Here is a 17,656-nt window from a genome sequence, read left to right on the forward strand (position 1 = left end):
CAGAGGGTTAAGCCTCTGCCTTCGGCTCAGGTCATGATCTCAGGGTCCCGGGATCTGGCATCAGGCTCTCTGCTCAGCAGGGAGCGTGCTTCCCTTCTTCTCACTCTGTGGTTCTCTCTAACTACTTGTGATCTCTGTCTGTCAAATAAATAAATAAAATCTTAAAAAAATAAAAAATAAAATGGTCTGGCGAGAGACAATGAGGAACAAGGGCAGTTGAGATGGATATCATTTATTCAACTTGGGCAGGTTCCTGAGCTGGCAGGGTTTAGTGACCCACTGGACATGGGATGAGAAGAGGGGTGGAAAAGCCTTAGGTAAGGGGGAAGTTTCTAGTTGGAACACTTCTGGTTGGAGCACTAATCCTGCCATTAATTTGGATGGGGGTAGTTAAAGAAGTGTTGCCCTTGTGTCTGTGTGTTTGAATTTGTAGAATCACGAGCCTGAAAGCCTTTTGCTTACCCTTTGTCACTAACACCTGGGCCCCCCAGGAGGAAATTTAAGAATAGATTGAAACCTTAGAAAAATAATATTTTTCAATGTGTTTTTAATAAGGTGTTCTTTTATTTCTACTTCCTTATCAAGTAAATCCTATGGTATCCACCACAAATTCTAATTTTTAACAATTGTCCCAGAAATGCAAAGTTTCGTGATTTACTCCATAGCTGAATGGCTCAACGGATTTTGTGGCTAGACTGGTCTTTAAGTATGAGACAGCAAGGTGAAAAAAGGAAAAAAAGAAGCGCAGACATCTGCCAAAAGGCTACATGTGCCAAATGGGAAACAACAACACATTTAGAGAAAGAGGAAGAAACAACAGGCTGGTTAATACCTCGATTTTACTGCTAGCAACGTTTCTCAATGGGAAGAACTTGTTTAATGACCAGTTTCATATATTTGAGGTCCGGATCAAAGAGAACACAAATCTTTTTTAGAAAGTAGTAGCCATCTTATCCTCCTATGATTGTTTTTAGGGCATCTATGATAGCGGATTAAAAGATGATTTGTATTCATGATTAACTACAGTGTTAGAACTGTAAACAAAATTAATATGACATTTTAATGAAAAGGAATTTGGCTAATTCACTAAACTACATGATTACCCAGCACATTCATGGTTTTAAAAAAATATCAACGTTTTTAATTTAATTTTAATTTTTTTACATTTTTAATTTTAATGCCAGTGTAGTTAACATATAGTATCTTATTGGTTTCAGGTGTACAATATAGTGATTCAACAATTCTGTACATCACTCGGTGCTCATCGGGATGAGTGTCCTTTAATCCCCATCCCCTGTTTCACTAATTCCACCCCCAACACCTCCCATCTGGTAACCATCAGTTTGTTCTCACAGTTAAGAGTCTGTTTCACTTTTATAAAAAGAATATAAAATTAGCATTGTGAACAAGGTTGTTGGAGCTCAAACAGTCAGCTCTCTTGGACCATAAAGCATCGTAAGGAATGAAAGCTATCCACAGAGGAACAAACAACAGAAGGGGCCCAGGTCCCTGACAGCACATGTCACCACCTCAGCCCTAGATTAACTTATGCCAGAAATGGTTTCCTAGAGCAGAAAAGTAGAGTAATTCCCCTTACACACATTTTTGATTATAAGGGTTAAAATGAGAAACTATTTTCTGGTTGATTTTTAGAGAGACACAACTTGCCAGTTGTATAAAATTTTCAAGTTACCTGTTATTTTATCATATGAATAATTCCTTTCATATTTTTTTTAAAGATTTTTCTTTATTTATTCAACAGACAGGGATCATAAGTAGGCAGAGAGGCAGTCAGAGAAGGGGGGAAGCAGGCTCCTTGCTGTGCAGAGCCCAATGTGGGGCTCGATCCCAGGACCCTGAGATCATGACCTGAGCTAAAGGCAGAGGCTTAACCCACTGAGCCACCCAGGCGCCCCAATTCCTTTCATATTTAATCAAGATAGAACTTTCCCCTAGGAGCCACAGGATACTGAAGAAAGAGATATATCTGCATTCAACCTCCTACAAACTAAATTCGTAGGCAGGTTTTACTATAAGCCAAAATGATAAGATATTACAGGGCTTTTCAGTTAGGTTCAGTAAAAATGAATTTGTTATTTATGTGCTCGTGTTCAGTCACTTCATTAAAAAGGTATTGATAAGGGGCACCTGGGCCTTTGGCTCAGATCGTGATCTCAGGGTCCTGGGATAGAGCCCTGGGTTCAGGTCCCTACTCAGTGGGGGGTCTGCTTCTCCTCCCTCCGCCCCTTCCCCCACCCCGCTTATGTGCACAATCTAATAAATAAATACAATCTTAAAAAAATGTATTGGTAAGAAGCATAAGTATGTATGCCCAAATTTTCCAACAATTCAAGTACAGTAACAACTTCTCTTTCTAGGGGTCACTGACTCAGAATTCTCAACTACTGTAAACACAGTCCACTGTCTAAAAGTAAGCAGATAAGTATACAAACAGACCCAACAGACAGCACAAAGTTCACATTCTAAATGTATTTGCACTTCACTCAAGGGGAGCCATCTGGCACTTACCCAACTTATTTCCTTTCATTTGACACAGTTTGAAGGAGTCTGGATATGGGATTCCTAGCTTTGACAAATTGAAAGTAGCGAGATGCCAGGCATAAGGACGATGACAATAAAAAAGGAAGTGAAAATTTAAATTTGACACTTCACAGTGAAGACAGAAAAATAACTTCAAAGAGGAGACAAGAGAACTTAAAATATTCAGCAATCTGGAGCCATTTAGTTTAGGAGTACATAGTTCTAGTCTGTAGCTTGGCCCAAAATTAAGACATAGAATATAACCAAAATAATCAGGATAAAGTTATACTTACTAAGCAATCGATAAACTATAGTAATCTTTTGAAAACTTTCTATAAAATTGTTGCTTTTAAAAATCTAAGCATTTCAGAGAACAAACTCTAGAGGTCCCTTACAACTAAAAAGTTCTGTACATTAAATTAATCTCTGGAAAATTCAGGAACTCTTTCTTTCCCAAGGATGTGGATTATATATACATTTCTCTTACAATTAAAAAAATTAATATTTTAGTAGACAGTGTGCACCCACAGCAACATAGAGGCATATTCAAAAATATTATAGGTTTGGTTCCAGACCACCACAATAAAACAAATATCACAAAAAGCAAGTCAAGTGAATTTTTTGGTCTCCCAGTACATACAAAAATTATGTTTACACTACACTGTCGTCTATGAAGTGTACAACAGCATAGTGTCTAATAAACAATGTACCACCTTAATTTAAAAATACTTTATTACTGGGGCACCTGGGTGGCTCAGTGGGTTGAAGACTCTGCCTTTGGCTCAGGTCATGGTCCCAGGGTCCTGGGATTGAGCCCCGCATCAGGCTCTCTGCTCAGCGGGGAGCCTGCTTCCTTCTCTCTCTGCCTGCCTCTCTGTCTGGTTGTGATTTCTCTCTGTCAAATAAATAAAATATTAAAAAAATACTTTATTACTAAAAAAATTCTAAACATCATCTGAGCTTTTAGCAAATCATAATCTTTTTGCTGGTGGAGGGTCTTGTCTTGATGTTGATGGATGCTGACTGATCAGGCTGTTGGTTGTTGAAGGCTGGGTGGCTGTGGCAATTTCTTAACACAAGACAACAATGAAGTTTGCTGCACTGAATGACTCTTCCCTTTATGAGTAATTGCTCTGTGGCATGTGATACTGTTTGATAGCATTTTACCCACAGTAGAACTTCTTTCAAAGTTAGAGTCAATCCTTTCAAACTCTGCCACTGGTTTTCCAACTAAGTTCATATAATATTCTAAATCCTTTGTTATCATTTCAACAATCTCCACAGCATCTTCACCAGGAGTAGGTTTCTTCTCAAGAAACCACTATCTGTGCTCATCCATAAGAAGCAACTTCTCATCCATTAAATTTTGATCATGAGCTTGTAGCAATCTTCATCTTCAGGCTCCACTTCTAAAGTTAGTTCTCTTGCTGTTTCCATCACCCTTGCTGTTACTTCCTCCACTGAAGTCTGGAACCCCTCAAAGTTATCCATGAGGGTTGGAATGAATTTCTTCCTAACTCCTGGTAATGTTGATATTTTGACTTCTTCCCATGAATCATGAATATTCTTAATGACATCTTGAATGGTGAATCCTTTCCAGAATGTTTTCCACTGACTTTGCCCAGATCCATCAGAGGAATCACCATCTAGGACAGCTATAGCCTTAGGAAATGTATTCCTCCAATAATAAGATTGAAGTCAAAATTACTCCTTGATCCAGGGGTTGCAGAATGGATGTTGTGTTTGCGGACAGGAAAACAACATTCATCACGAACATCTCCACCAGAGCTCTCGGGTGACCAGGTGCATTGTCAGTGAGCAGTAATATTTTGAAAGGAATCTTTTCCTCTAAGCAGTAGGTCTCAATAGTGGCCTTAAAATACTCAGTAAACCATGTTATAAGCAGATGTGCTGTCATCCAGGCTTTGTTGTTCATTTCTAGAACATAGGCAGAGGAGATTTAGCTTAGTTCTTCAGGGCCCTAGGATTGTCAGAATGGCAAAGGAGCACTGGCTTCAACTTAAAGTCCCCAGCTGCAGTAGTCCCTAACAAGAGAGCCAGCCTGTCCTTTGAAGCTTTGAAGTCAGGCATTGACTTCTCCTCTATAACCATGAAAGGGCAAGATGACATCTTTTTCCAATAACAGGCTGTTTCACCAACACTGAAAAATCTGTTCCGTGTAGATGCCTTCAATAATGATCTTAGCTAGAGCTTCTGGGTCACTTGCTGTGGCTTCTCCATCATCACTTTGCTGTTTCACCTTGTACGTGTTGACGTCACGGGGGCAACTTCTTTCCTTAAACCTCATGATCCACACTCTGCCAGCTTCAGACTTTTCTTCTGCAGCTGCCTCACCTTTCTCAGCCTTCACAGAATTGAAGAGAGTCAGGGCCTTACTCTGGATTATGCTTTGGCTTAAGGGAATGTTGTGGCTTGTTTGATCTTCTAACCAGACCACTCAAACTTTCTCCATCTCAGCAATAAAGGTATTTCACTTTCTCATCACTGTGCATTCACTGGAGTAACACTTTTCATTTCCTTCAAAAATATTTCCTTTACAGGGTGCCTGGGTGGCTCAGTAAGTTAAGTGTCAGACTCTTGATTTTGGCTCAGGTCATGATCTGAGTCTTGAGATCAAGCCCCACCTTAGGCTCCATTCTTGGCAAGGAGCCTGCTTAAGATTCTCTCTCTACCCTCCCCCTCCGCCCTGTTCCTCCCACTTCAGTTCTCTCTCTCTCTCTCTCTCTCTCTCAAAAAAAAAGAACTTTTTCTTTGCATTCACGACTTGGCTTTGGCACAAGAGGCCTAGGTTTTAGCTTATCTTGGCTTTCAACAAGCCTTCCTCATTATTCATTTCCAGCTTTTGATTTAAAATGAGAGATACATGGCTCTTCCTTTCACTTGAACAGTTAGACACCACTGTAGAGTAACTATTCATTGGCCTAATTTCAATGTCATTGTGTCTCAGGGAATAGTGAGGCCCAGAGAGAGGGAGAGAGATGGGGGAAACAACAGGTCAGTGGAGCTGTCGGATCACACACAACATTGATCAATTAAGTTCATTGTTTTATATAGGTACAGTTCATCGTACCTCCAAATAATTGCAATAGTAACATCAAAGATTACTCATTACACAAATCATACCACAACAAATACAATAATAATGAAAAATTTTTAAATATTCGAGAGGTACCAAAATATGACAGAGACATGAGGTGAGCAAATGCTGTTGGAAAAATGGCAGACTTGCTCAAAGGCTCAAAGCATTGTTGCCAGAAAACTTCAATTTGTAAAAAAATAAATAAATAAAAATTTAAAAAAATGCAGTATCTGTGAAGAGCAATAGAGTGAAGCGTCATGAAACAAATTATGCCTGTATATATAATGAAAAGTAACTTCTTTCATTTACTAGTTCTCCCTAGGGACAACAACTATTAGCAGTTTCCTGTTTGTTCTTCTTAGGAAAGATGGAATAGAATTGAATATAAATATACACACACATATATAAATTGAGCCCCACATCAGGCTCTCTGCTCTGCAGGGAACCTGCTTCCTCCTCTCTCTCTCTCTGCCTGCCTCTCTGCCTACTTGTGATCTCTGTCTGTCAAATAAATAAAATCTTTATTAAAAAAAAAAAAAAGAACCCAGTTCTTAACTACCTGGATGCTAATCCTATTTACTTCACTTACAATTTGTGAGATGGGAAGCAGTCACTATTCCTTGCTGTGCTCTATTTTCTCATCCACAAAATGTGGATAACCATAGTTCCTTGAATGAATAGCTATCATGAGGATTAAATGGATCAATACTTAGAGCAATGCCTGACACACAGTAAGAGCTTAAATGGTTCCTGAATGAATTAATTACATGATAGATATGTTTAATCTTTTTAAAATTTTTTCCAGTTTAGGCCTCATTTTCCCTACTCTTTTTTTTTTAATTTTTAATTTTTTATAAACATATATTTTTATTTTTACCCCCAGGGGTACAGGTCTGTGAATCACCAGGTTTACACACTTCACAGCACTCACCAAAGCACATACCCTCCCCAATGTCCATAACCCCACCCCTCTTCTTCTAACCCCCCTCCCCCCAGCAACCTTCAGTTTGTTTTGTGACATTAAGAGTCACTTATGGTTTGTCTCCCTCCCAATCCCATCTTGTTTCATTTATTCTTCTCCTACCCCCTTAAGCCCCCATGTTGCATCACCACTTCCTCATATCAGGGAGATCATATGATAGTTGTCTTTCTCCGCTTGACTTATTTCGCTAAGCATGATACGCTCTAGTTCCAACCACGTTGTCGCAAATGACAAGATTTCATTTCTTTTGATGGCTGCATAGTATTCCATTGTATATATATACCACATCTTCTTTATCCATTCAATAGATATGTTTAATCTTAACCTTAAATTATATTTTACATTATGTTTTGTTTTTATTGCTTCTTTCTTTTAAAAATAATCTTTTATGATGTGAGCTATATTTGCTTTCTGTGCATATGTATGTATGTTTCTTTTGGTAATTTTAAAGTGTTTTTCATGTTTGTTAATTTATAACTTTATAGATTGCATTTAATCTTCTATTTTCTTTATATATTATCTACTGACTCCAAACTGAATAATGACAAGTTTAGTATATGTCTACTTCTTTCTTCCCACCATTTACCCTTCTACCTGATTTTATTTTAATATTTTTCTGAGTTTTTACCTTCATAGGTTTAATTATACTTATCTATTATTGATTTATCAGCTTTACCAACTTTAAATTAAATCTTTTTTTTTTAAATTTATTTGCTTATTTGAGAGAGAGACAAAGAGAGCACAAATGAGGGGGAGCTGCAGAGGGAGAAGAAACAGGGTCCCTGCTCAGTAGGGGCCTAACACAAGCTCAATCCCAGGATCTTGGGATCATGATTTGAGCTGAAGGCAGAAACTTAACTGACTGAGCCACCCAGGGGTCCCTAAATTACATCTTTTGACCACTGGCTATAAAAGATGAGGACTTTAGTGTTTTCAGTTATACACAGCATTCTTTCCCCCATTTCCCTTGAATTTTTTAAGTATCATTGTCAGTTTTTAAAATTTATTATTTTCCCAAATATTTTGAAGTCTTATTTCTACAATTTAATGGATTCAATGTGCTCCTCCAGTTGATCCCTGTGACAGTTTGTTATTGAACAAAAGACTCTTAGGAGCTTACGTATTTAAAAATATCTGTCTATCATGGCTAAAATTAACAACTCAGGAACAACAGATGTGGAGAAAGGAGAACCCTCTAACACTGCTTGTGAAAGTATAAACTAGTGCAGCCACTCTGGAATATAGCATGGAGATCCCTCAAAAAGTTAAAAAAGAGCTACCCTATGACCCAGTAGTTGTACTATTAGGTATTTATCCAAAGGATAGAAACATAATGATTAGAATGAGTATATGCACCCCAATGTTTATAGCGGCAATGTCCACAATAGCCAAAATATGGAAAGAGCCCAGAAGTCCATTGACAGATGAATGGAAAAAGGAGATATGGTATGTATATATATTCCATTGTATATATATATAAATCAAACAGAATGAAATCTTGTCATTTGCAATGATGTGGATGGAACTAGAGGGTATTATGCTAAGTGAAATAAGTCAGTCAGAGAATGACAAATATCATATGTCTTTACTCATATGTGGAATTTAAGAAACAAAACAGAGGATCATAGAGGAAGGGAAGGAAAAATAAGATGAAATCAGAGATGGAGACAAACGATAAGAGACTTTTAATCATAGGAAGCAAACTGAGGGGAAGAGGGTGGGGGGAATGGGGTAGCTGGGTGATGGACATTAAGGAGGGCGTGTGATATAATGAGCAGTGAGTATTAGACTGATGAGTCACTGACCTCTACCTCTGAAACTAATAATATATTACATGTTAATCAATTGAATTTAAATTTTTAAAATGTGCATCTATTTAAAAAAAAAAAAAGAAAAGAAAAGCTACCTGGGGAAAAAAAGAATGTCTTTGTGTGTGTGTGTGGGTGTGTGTGTGCGCTACTGCCAAGGCTTTTGTTGTTAAAATAGTTGTATTTTTCTCCTCTGCTTCTTTGCTGAGTTTTACCATATTCATCCTTCTGCTGACTTGCTATGAAGTCCCTGAGCTCTTGTATCTTTCCTGAAACACTATTTTTTTTTTTAGCAGTGATTACAATATTAAATAAATACATATATATATTTAATGTATGGGTTGTTTGGTAACAATTTCCGGATGTTCATCTGAGGCAACTTTTTTTTTTAAGATTTTATTTATTTATTTATTTGACAGACAGAGATCACAGGTAGGTGGAGAGGCAGGCAGAGAGAGGGGGGGAAGCAGACTCCCCACTGAGCAGAAAGCCCGATGCAGGGCTCGATCCCGGGACCCTGGGATCATGACTTGAGTCAAAGGCAGAGGCTTTAACCCACTGAGCCACCCAAGCACCCCGCAACATTTTCTTTTATTGTCAGTGTACTCCACCTATCATTTTTTCTTTTTTTTCAGGTCATAAGAATGTACATATTCTATGCAGTTTCCTTTTTGCTTGTTATCCATTCATGAATGAGGTGAGTTCTTCTGGGACTCTAGCTCATAGAAATTCATATGGGAAAAAAATGAGGACCATATTTTGAGCTAGCAGGAATTTACTCTTTGACACATTGGGTGTGTGAATTATTTTAGCTTTAACTTCTCAATCAGAAGAGAGCAGTAGTTAAGGCCTGTTCAAAATAATATCCTTTTTCTTTATTTTGCCTCACTCATAAATACTTCAAACAAATGTTATTTCCTTGGGCATTCCTTATTTGGCCTTCACTACTTTTATTTCTTTAGTCAAACCAGCTCCAAAGAAGTTTTGCATCAACTTGCATAGCCATTCTCATTGTTCCAAGAATTACTGGTTTTGGCAACAATAGTGTCCCATGTAATTAACTGTTCTGCCAACCTTGTTTTAGGTCTGCAGCTGTAGGGTCTTTCTAGGCATCTACCTATACCCTAGTTTACCTTCATTGTATTTGGCAGTGCTTTCTCACGCAGTTTGGGGTTTTCAGGTGTCCTCTAGGTTTGCCCAAGTTGGGATTTTTTTCTGTCCTAGTTGCCATTTTCAAGAAAAGAAGGAAGAAAATACTAATTTTCGTCTGTAACTAGAACTGGAAATCCTACCCAATAAATAATTCTAACTCTAAAACTATCTAACAACTCAATTTTTCTATGTTAATTCTGAAAATACAATATAAGATTATCTGGCCTTAAGGCATAATTTCCTAATATCATTCATCAACATACTTAAATGTAGATGGTAGAGTTTATAATAAATAACTTTCTCACACACACACACACAGAAAGATCCATTTATATATTTAACTCAAAACATGTGAATTCATCTGCCAATCTTTGAATGAAAGAAAAGGGCTTTTACTTTGGGTATGAGTCAACTGTTTGTAGGTTCCTCTGATGAACGACATCCTTAATGCATTATCTATAATTTCCAGTTCCCTTCTGTTTATTTTTTTTAAAAGATTTTATTTATTTATTTATTTGACAGAAAGAGAGACACAACAAGAGAAGGTACATAAACAAGAGGAGTGGGAGAGGGAGAAGCAGGCCTCCCGCTGGGCAGGGAGCCCCACAGTGGGGGCTCAATCCCAGGTCCCTGGGATCTTGACCTGAGCCGAAGGCAGAAGCTTAATGACTGAGCCACCCTGGCACCCCTCTAGTTTCCACCTGTTTAGAGTGAAATGATTTAAATACACTTATAAAACAATGTAAGTCCAGAATACTTTAAGGTCTTTATGATTCTCCCCATAAATATCTTTCATAGTACTTTTGCCACACCTGTCTCAACAGGAATTGTTTTTGGCAACTCACCTCTGTCATGTCTGTTCAAATTGTTTAATCTAATTTTCACATAATTAATAACTATTTTTTAAATTTATATTTTATTGGTTATTTAATGTCTAATTAAATTGTACACAACAACAACTGACAACTACATATTTGGCAACAAACATACATAACTCCTGAATGCAGAAATGCTTGGACTATAAGACAACAGCCATGACTACTCATTCATCTGTCAATGTGCTGTCACAGGCATCTAGAAAGCACGTTTTACATATGAGAGGGAGAACCCTGGTTCCTCCTACAGGGCTAAAAGCATCATCCCTATATTCTGAGTCTGACACATCCCACATATTGTTTTTGGTATGCCTTATGTAAATCTCTGGTATTGGCATGTTAACTTATCATTTATTCCTTCTTCATGAAGGTAGAGAACAGAATATGCTCAAAAACAGTATCTGAGTTTCATGTGCATCAGGTTTACATTATTTTGAGTTTTCTAAATTTTAGGTGTTGGAAGATGGAGACTGATTATAACTGGCCTTTACCCATACACGTGTGTCTTATAGTCAAGGTCACACTAGTTCGGTCGAAAAATCTGGACCAGCTTTTAAGAGGCACACAATTAAAAGGATGTAGAAAGGATAGGGAGAGTTTCTAAGGTCATTAGCTGTCTAGATCTTGGGAGAAAACAAAAGCAAAAAAACCACAAGTCCCCCTATGGACCATGGATTTTTTTATCTGAGTTTAAGGACTAGTCCAATATTATCTGTTGTTTTACCCTTAACTTTCTTTTTTTACTGTTGCCTGATCAAACAGATTTAGATTCTCTAGACATTTATTGAATACTTACTACATACTAGGTTCTGAAATGGTTATTTTCACGAGTATCATCTCATTTAACTCTTACACTAATTTGGGAGACATGATTTAATATGAGGAAATAGGTCAGCAGAGCTAGAGCCTTAAACAAAGATACTCAGATATAAAAAGTCAGGCCTCAGCTGCCTCCAGGTCTGTGCGGGGACTTTTACTGGAGTAGGAATATGGGATCATAGCCCTTGGTCCCACAAAGTACACTCCATAAACTGATGCTTGTTTTACTATTACAAAATTATTGTATAATGAATTTGCAATTATTTTTTAAATGTTATATAACTTGGGATGGGAGAATTTAAAAATATATTAGGAAAGAAGGTGCCTATTTCAACAAACTTAAATCTAATGTCTTATTACTGCTAAGAAACAGTAATAAGATCAATTTTTAAAGAGTCATTCATAATAAGCGATGGTAACAATAATGACAGTATAGCTGTATTTCCATAGGTGCCCTCTTTTCAACAACTTAAAACAAGTTCTGGAAACATTACTTACTTTCACAAGAGCGCAATAACAAGAGGTGGTTGTGACTGCCCGTAAACATGGGATAGAGCAAGCTCCGAAAGTCCCAAGAACCCAAAAGCCTGTGGACAAAGAAGGAATAGAATCTCAGTGCCTGGTGTTCCATCCATTAATACTTCATTTCTTCAGCCACCATCAAAATGATCACTGCTATTTGTCAGAGACAAAAAGATCTGGGAGACAAATTTCAGCTGTAACCTTAACAGTGTTCTAAACATAATATTGCACCTTTCCTAATCTTCTATAATTTGAGCCAGACCTCTCTTCCATCACTTAAAGACTGGAACAAAAAGAAATTGTTCATGCCCTAGTTTTGGTGTTGCCTTCAATAACACAAGTCCTAAAAGAGGTAGATTTGTTTTTTGCTTGTCATAAATGTGTTTCCCTGGTTTACTGCAATAAGCAGACTATAGGTAGAACTGCGTTCTCCATTCAGGCTCCAAATGGATTTTGAAGAGATGTCTCTATTTTGTGTGCCTTTCTACCCAGTTAACAAAGGTGTCTAAGATCATGGAAACTCCAGCCATAGTCTCTAGGGAATTCTGGGTTTAAATCTGGTTTAAGTTACCTTAACACAGATGTATAAACATTATTATTATTATTATTATTATTATTATTGGTGAAATTCTCACCAGACCCAGAAAAAGTGAACTGCCAATGGGTTCCACCACCACCAGTCACAACCACTTTTATTTCACTCTTTGTACTTACTAGACTTCTCTAGCTGATCATTACAAGCTTTATGTGTTATCTTCCCTGTTAATTTGCAAATGTCCTGAGAGAGCTTCTATTTCTGCTCTATCCCTACTCACACATCATAGAATGGGGGATGGTAGGGATAGCAAAGCAGCAGCAGTGTCCTCCTGCACCCCACGTCTTCCTCATATGCTAGTAGCATGACTCTCCACAAACATCTTATGATATAACCATCACTATTTCCATTTTCTAAAAAAGGAACTTGAGTTTTAGAGAAGGTGAAAGACCTCCCTAATGTTACACAGCTAGTAAAAAGTCAGGATGAGATCCAAACTGAAGAAAGGCAATAAATGCTATTTTAAAGGTCAAAGGAGAGAGAAAAATGAGCTTTTCCACTTCCTCAAACCTGTGATAAAGAAAACCAATTACCATAATACTCTCCTGCATTTATTCAGAGTGTAGGTCAAAATATTAGGAGTGTTTTGTAAGTCATTTTCTCTTGATTATCACTGCAATACATGCTCTTCATAGGAAATATGGCAAGCAAACAGAGAGAACGTTCAATACCTTAAAAAAAAAATCACCCCCAACTCAGCACTCAGAGACAATTACATTTAATGTTCCAGCATGTTTCTTTCTAGTTCTGTTTTCTCTTCTAGTTCTTTTTGTATATATTTTCTCTACATAATTAAGATTAGTCCAAATATTCACTATTAAACCTCTTTCATATAAAATCATAATGAAAACATTTCTCATGTTATTAAAACCTTTTATTAAACATTATAATGGGCAGCACAGCCCTTATACGAGGTTGCCCAGGACCCAGGGTTTTCCAGCAGCCCTGCTCAGGCCCTCATTTCGCTATACCCCTTGCCATGAGAATGGGGGTCCATAGGGAAAGGAGAATGTATCCACACAGAGTCTGTGTCATCCTTCTAGAACATTCTCTAGATACTCAGAATCCTGGAATTCCATGAGCAAATGGCCCCACTGAGACCTTCTCCAGTCTTATTCCCTGAGGGCCAAGAGCATAGCACTGTACACGCCAGACCCAGGAGTGGCCAAGTGGTGCAAGGGTGTTGATGGATTTTGGGTGTGAGAGAATTGAGTGCCCTCGAAAGCTGTGTAAGACTCCTCTTGGTGAGGCTGAAACAGAGCTAGAAGGAGTAAGAGGCTGGCTCTTCCCATGCCATCATATTCCAGAATGGGATTCCAAAGAATCTGAGACTTCTAAATTAATATATGGCCTTCTAGGCCACTGTCAAAGCCAGAGGCTGACACATACTCTATGAGTTTCTTACTTGATTTAAAACTTTAAAATATTTAGACATGTTATGTAAGTAAGCCTCTATTTGTCCTCTTGCCCTGGGCAGCCAAAATATGGAAAGAAACTGGTAATGTGCATATTTTTGCATGTGGATATATCATAATATTCTTCTAATATTGAACACTTAAATGGTTCCTATAAATTTTTAAATGATATATGTTAAACATCTATACATAAATATTTACCATACTTGCTAATTACTTCTTATGATACACTCTGGGAAGAAAAATTAGTGAGCCAAAGAATATAGACTCTTCACAACCAAAGTCTTAAACTAATGGCTGATTAATGGGAGATCTCACTGAAAGCAACCCCTAGCTCTCTATCCTCTACCTACATGCCAAATCCATTGACCTATATTAATGATTACAGAGGCCATGTCTCCTTTTAATGACTTTTATATATGGTCATTTTGTTTCAAGACAGGAATCTGACTCACAAAATATCTTTTTTTTTTAAATTGAGGTATAAATGATATATAACATTATATTAGTTTCAGGTATTTGACATAATGATTCAATATTTGCATATATTGCAAAATGATCACCACATTAACTCCAGTTAACACCCACTAAGTAATTTTTGATATGCTTTTAAAAATCCATTAACTTTCAGTCCCTAAAATCAGGAACAGGCAAACCATGGCCCTTAGGCCAATCCCAACCTACTGCATATTTTTGTAAATAAAGTTTCACTGGAACATAGCCATGCTCATTCATTTCCATATTGTGTACATCTGCTTTCAGACAACAATGGGAGTGTGGAGTCTTTGCAACAGAGACCACATATGACTGGCCCACAACTCCTGAAATCTTTACTATCTGGCCCTTTGGAGAATAAGTTTGCCAATTTTGATCTGCAATTATCACAGAATACAAGCCATGAAACAGAAAATTAGCTACTGAATAATCATAAAATCACAGTAGGTTCTCCCCCATTTCACAAATCAGATGACCTGGTCTCGGCGGGTTTGCTGTGGTATTGCTGCGGACATTCGATCAAGCACCTCATGCCTTCTCTGCTTCTCAGGCACCTACTCCATGCCCAACAGACCTTGGATCAGGTGCTGGGAGCTCACAGAATGAAAATTAATAATTTTTGTCTTCGAGGAGTTGACACATGTGCCTACTATATGTCAAGGAGTCCTTTTGCCAGGTTCTTGGGAGAAGAACCCTTTGTTTTGGACCTCAAAGAGATTCTTGGTTTTCCGAATGTGTATTCAGGTTTTCACAAAAGGAACAGGATCGTTCCAATCTTCCTGTACTAAAGCAGCTTAGAGACTGAACCGCAATAATTAGGCTCCCTTGGTGAAAAATCACCAGACGTAGGAAGAGCGGGCAAAACAAATGATTCCTATGTATCAAGTAATCCCTCAAGAAATTTCCTAGATGTTTCTGCTTAAGCCAGTCAGGAAAACGAACTGCCCACTTTTTGACACCAGGATGAGCAAGAGATTGATAAAAGGCCCTTTGTTTACCTAAAAATTAAAATTCCTATTTATGAGGGGTGCCTAGGTAGCTCAGTCAGTTGAACATCTACCCTCGGCTCAGGTCATGATCCCAAGACCCTGGGATTGAGCCCAGCACCAGGAGCTTCTGCCACTCCCCCCGCTTATGTGCTCATGCGTGCTCTCTCTCTCTCTCTCTGTCAAGTAAGTAAGTAAGTAAGTAAATAAATATATTTTTTAAAAATCCTATTTATGAGAAAAGCCTACTTGTGAGTACTGAAACAAGTCATTACTATTGCTTTACTCTTCATAAAGACAGAACAATAACAGAGTAATTGGCTTTGGGAGAGGACATAAACCTGAGCCAACTATTTCAGAGGATTCTAAGGAATGTGATTTGAATCCAAGTTTGAGGGATTTTTTTTTGGCGTTTTCGTGGAAAGATAAAAGGGAGGAGAGATTATTTACAAGCCAGATACCTTCTCACTTCTTCTTGGCACAATTAACCTCTTATGAAATTACATTAGAAAACTACAAGCCAAAAGCAAAGGTCTTGATTACTCTGTGGTCTTGGATCATTACTGGTATGGCTATCCTATATCGTTGGGGTAAAAGAGACGATTCTTTGTGGATTTGTGCTCCTCCTCTGCCTCTTACGAGCTGGGCAACCTTGTGTAAATTTCTCCACTGCTCAGAGCCTTATCCTCTGCAAAATGCTGATAATACCACTCACTTTGCTGGGCTCCTTCACAGACTAAAGGAGGTAACACAAGTCAGCTCATACTGGACATAAAAGTTATGGGCATTTAGTCAGAGCTAATCATCTCCAATGGCTCATTTACAGAAATGTGTCCATGTGTGAAGAGGAGTAACAATTTGCAAGAGGAGAGGCCAGTCCTGCCTGTTCATGCCAACTCAAAGCCATTAGAATGACTTGTTCTGACCTACTCAAAATAAACAAAGCTTTATGCAACTATCAACTATTTGTATTGCCTGATCCTGTTATGGGAACAGTCCTCAGAATATCTCCGAAGTATGTGCCAAGGACTTTGTTTTGTTTATTTTGCTTTTGTGAGAGAAATCAAAGATAACTCGTGCTTGCATTGTTAATTGGCTTAAAAAAAAAAGATGTTATTTATTTATTTGACAGAGAGAGAGATCACAAGTAGACAGAGAGGCAGGCAGAGAGAGAGGCGGGGAAGCAGGTTCCCCATAAACCAGAGAGACTGAGGTGGGGCTTGATCCCAGGACTCTGAGATCATGACCTGAGCCAAAGGCAGAGGCTTAACCCTGAGCCACCCAGGTACCCTGTTAATTGGTTTTTTAAAGGGTCTTGATTATGCCATTATTTTCAAGGGTTTCAAATGTTCCTTCCATCTTGTCCTTGCCTGACCAAGGAAATCAATTATTGTCCTTCTGTCCCTCACCCAAGCATCCAGAGCAATTTGTCTCCACTTCTTCACCTTCCACACCTTGTAAACATTACTTATGTATTCACCAACTTATGGATGTTGTTTTCTCAGAATTTAACTATACAGGCCCACCCTCTACTTACCCAACCCAGAAGCCTTATGTTCATATTCATCCTCTACAACAATGGGTCTAACAAGATGTATGCTATGCAAGACAATACTTGGGGTACTTTTATTGATCTTTTTAATCTTAAGCTTAAATTTTGCATTGTGTGTACTTTTTACAATGTATATAACGTATCAAAAGAGTGGGTAATAATTACTCAAGCTATTATTAATATTCTACGAAATCAATAAAATTTGGGGGCTCACTCCAATAGAGCAGTAGTACTCCAAGAATGATATAGGCATCCCTAGTGGTATCTGTGGTCCTTTAAGGGTGTCTGTAAGATCAAAACTGTTTCACAATAATACTGAGATGGAATATATCTTTTTTACTCATTTTCTCCTGTATACAATGGAGTTTTCCAGAGGCAGCATGACATGTGATAGCGCAACAGACGGATGCAAAAGCAGATGTGGGAACCCAGTTGTTATCTATTTGTAAACAATGTAAAATGATGTTCCTGTCATTAAATTTCTTATTTTGGAAGAGTTCTTTTTCATAAAATTATGTTACTTATATTAACATATAATAAACGATTACTGTTATTTTCAAATGAAATAAGAAGTTTCAAATCTTAGTTTTTGAGGGTTGATGGAGGGGAGGTAGGTAGACGATGGGCTAGATGGGGGATGGGTATTAAGGAGGGCACTTCTATGGGGTGCCTGGGTGGCTCAGTGGGTTAAAGCCTCTGCCTTCAGCTCAGGTCATGATCCCAGGGTCCTGGGATCGAGCCCCACATCGGGCTCTCTGCTCAGCAGGGAGCCTGCTTCCTCCTCTCTCTCTCTGCCTGCCTCTCTGCCTACTTG

General features: G+C 38.1%; 1 protein-coding gene across 7 annotated transcripts in view; it reads right to left on the reverse strand.

Annotated features, from left to right (window-relative positions):
* GREB1L (GREB1 like retinoic acid receptor coactivator) overlaps positions 1 to 17,656 on the reverse strand; it is a 268,506-nt gene that overhangs the window by 182,597 nt on the left and 68,253 nt on the right. For 6 of the 7 annotated variants that reach the window (XM_032311192.1, XM_032311189.1, XM_032311191.1 and 3 more), the window contains exon 2: positions 11,776 to 11,864. The exons of the other annotated variant lie outside the window; for it this stretch is intronic. The gene's annotated coding sequence lies outside the window, so the exon portion shown is untranslated. The remainder of the gene's footprint in view (positions 1 to 11,775; positions 11,865 to 17,656) is intronic. 7 annotated transcript variants of the gene reach the window in all.

Source organism: Mustela erminea, chromosome 13 (genome assembly GCF_009829155.1).
Source record: "Mustela erminea isolate mMusErm1 chromosome 13, mMusErm1.Pri, whole genome shotgun sequence".
In the NCBI taxonomy this organism is placed as follows: domain Eukaryota; kingdom Metazoa; phylum Chordata; class Mammalia; order Carnivora; family Mustelidae; genus Mustela; species Mustela erminea.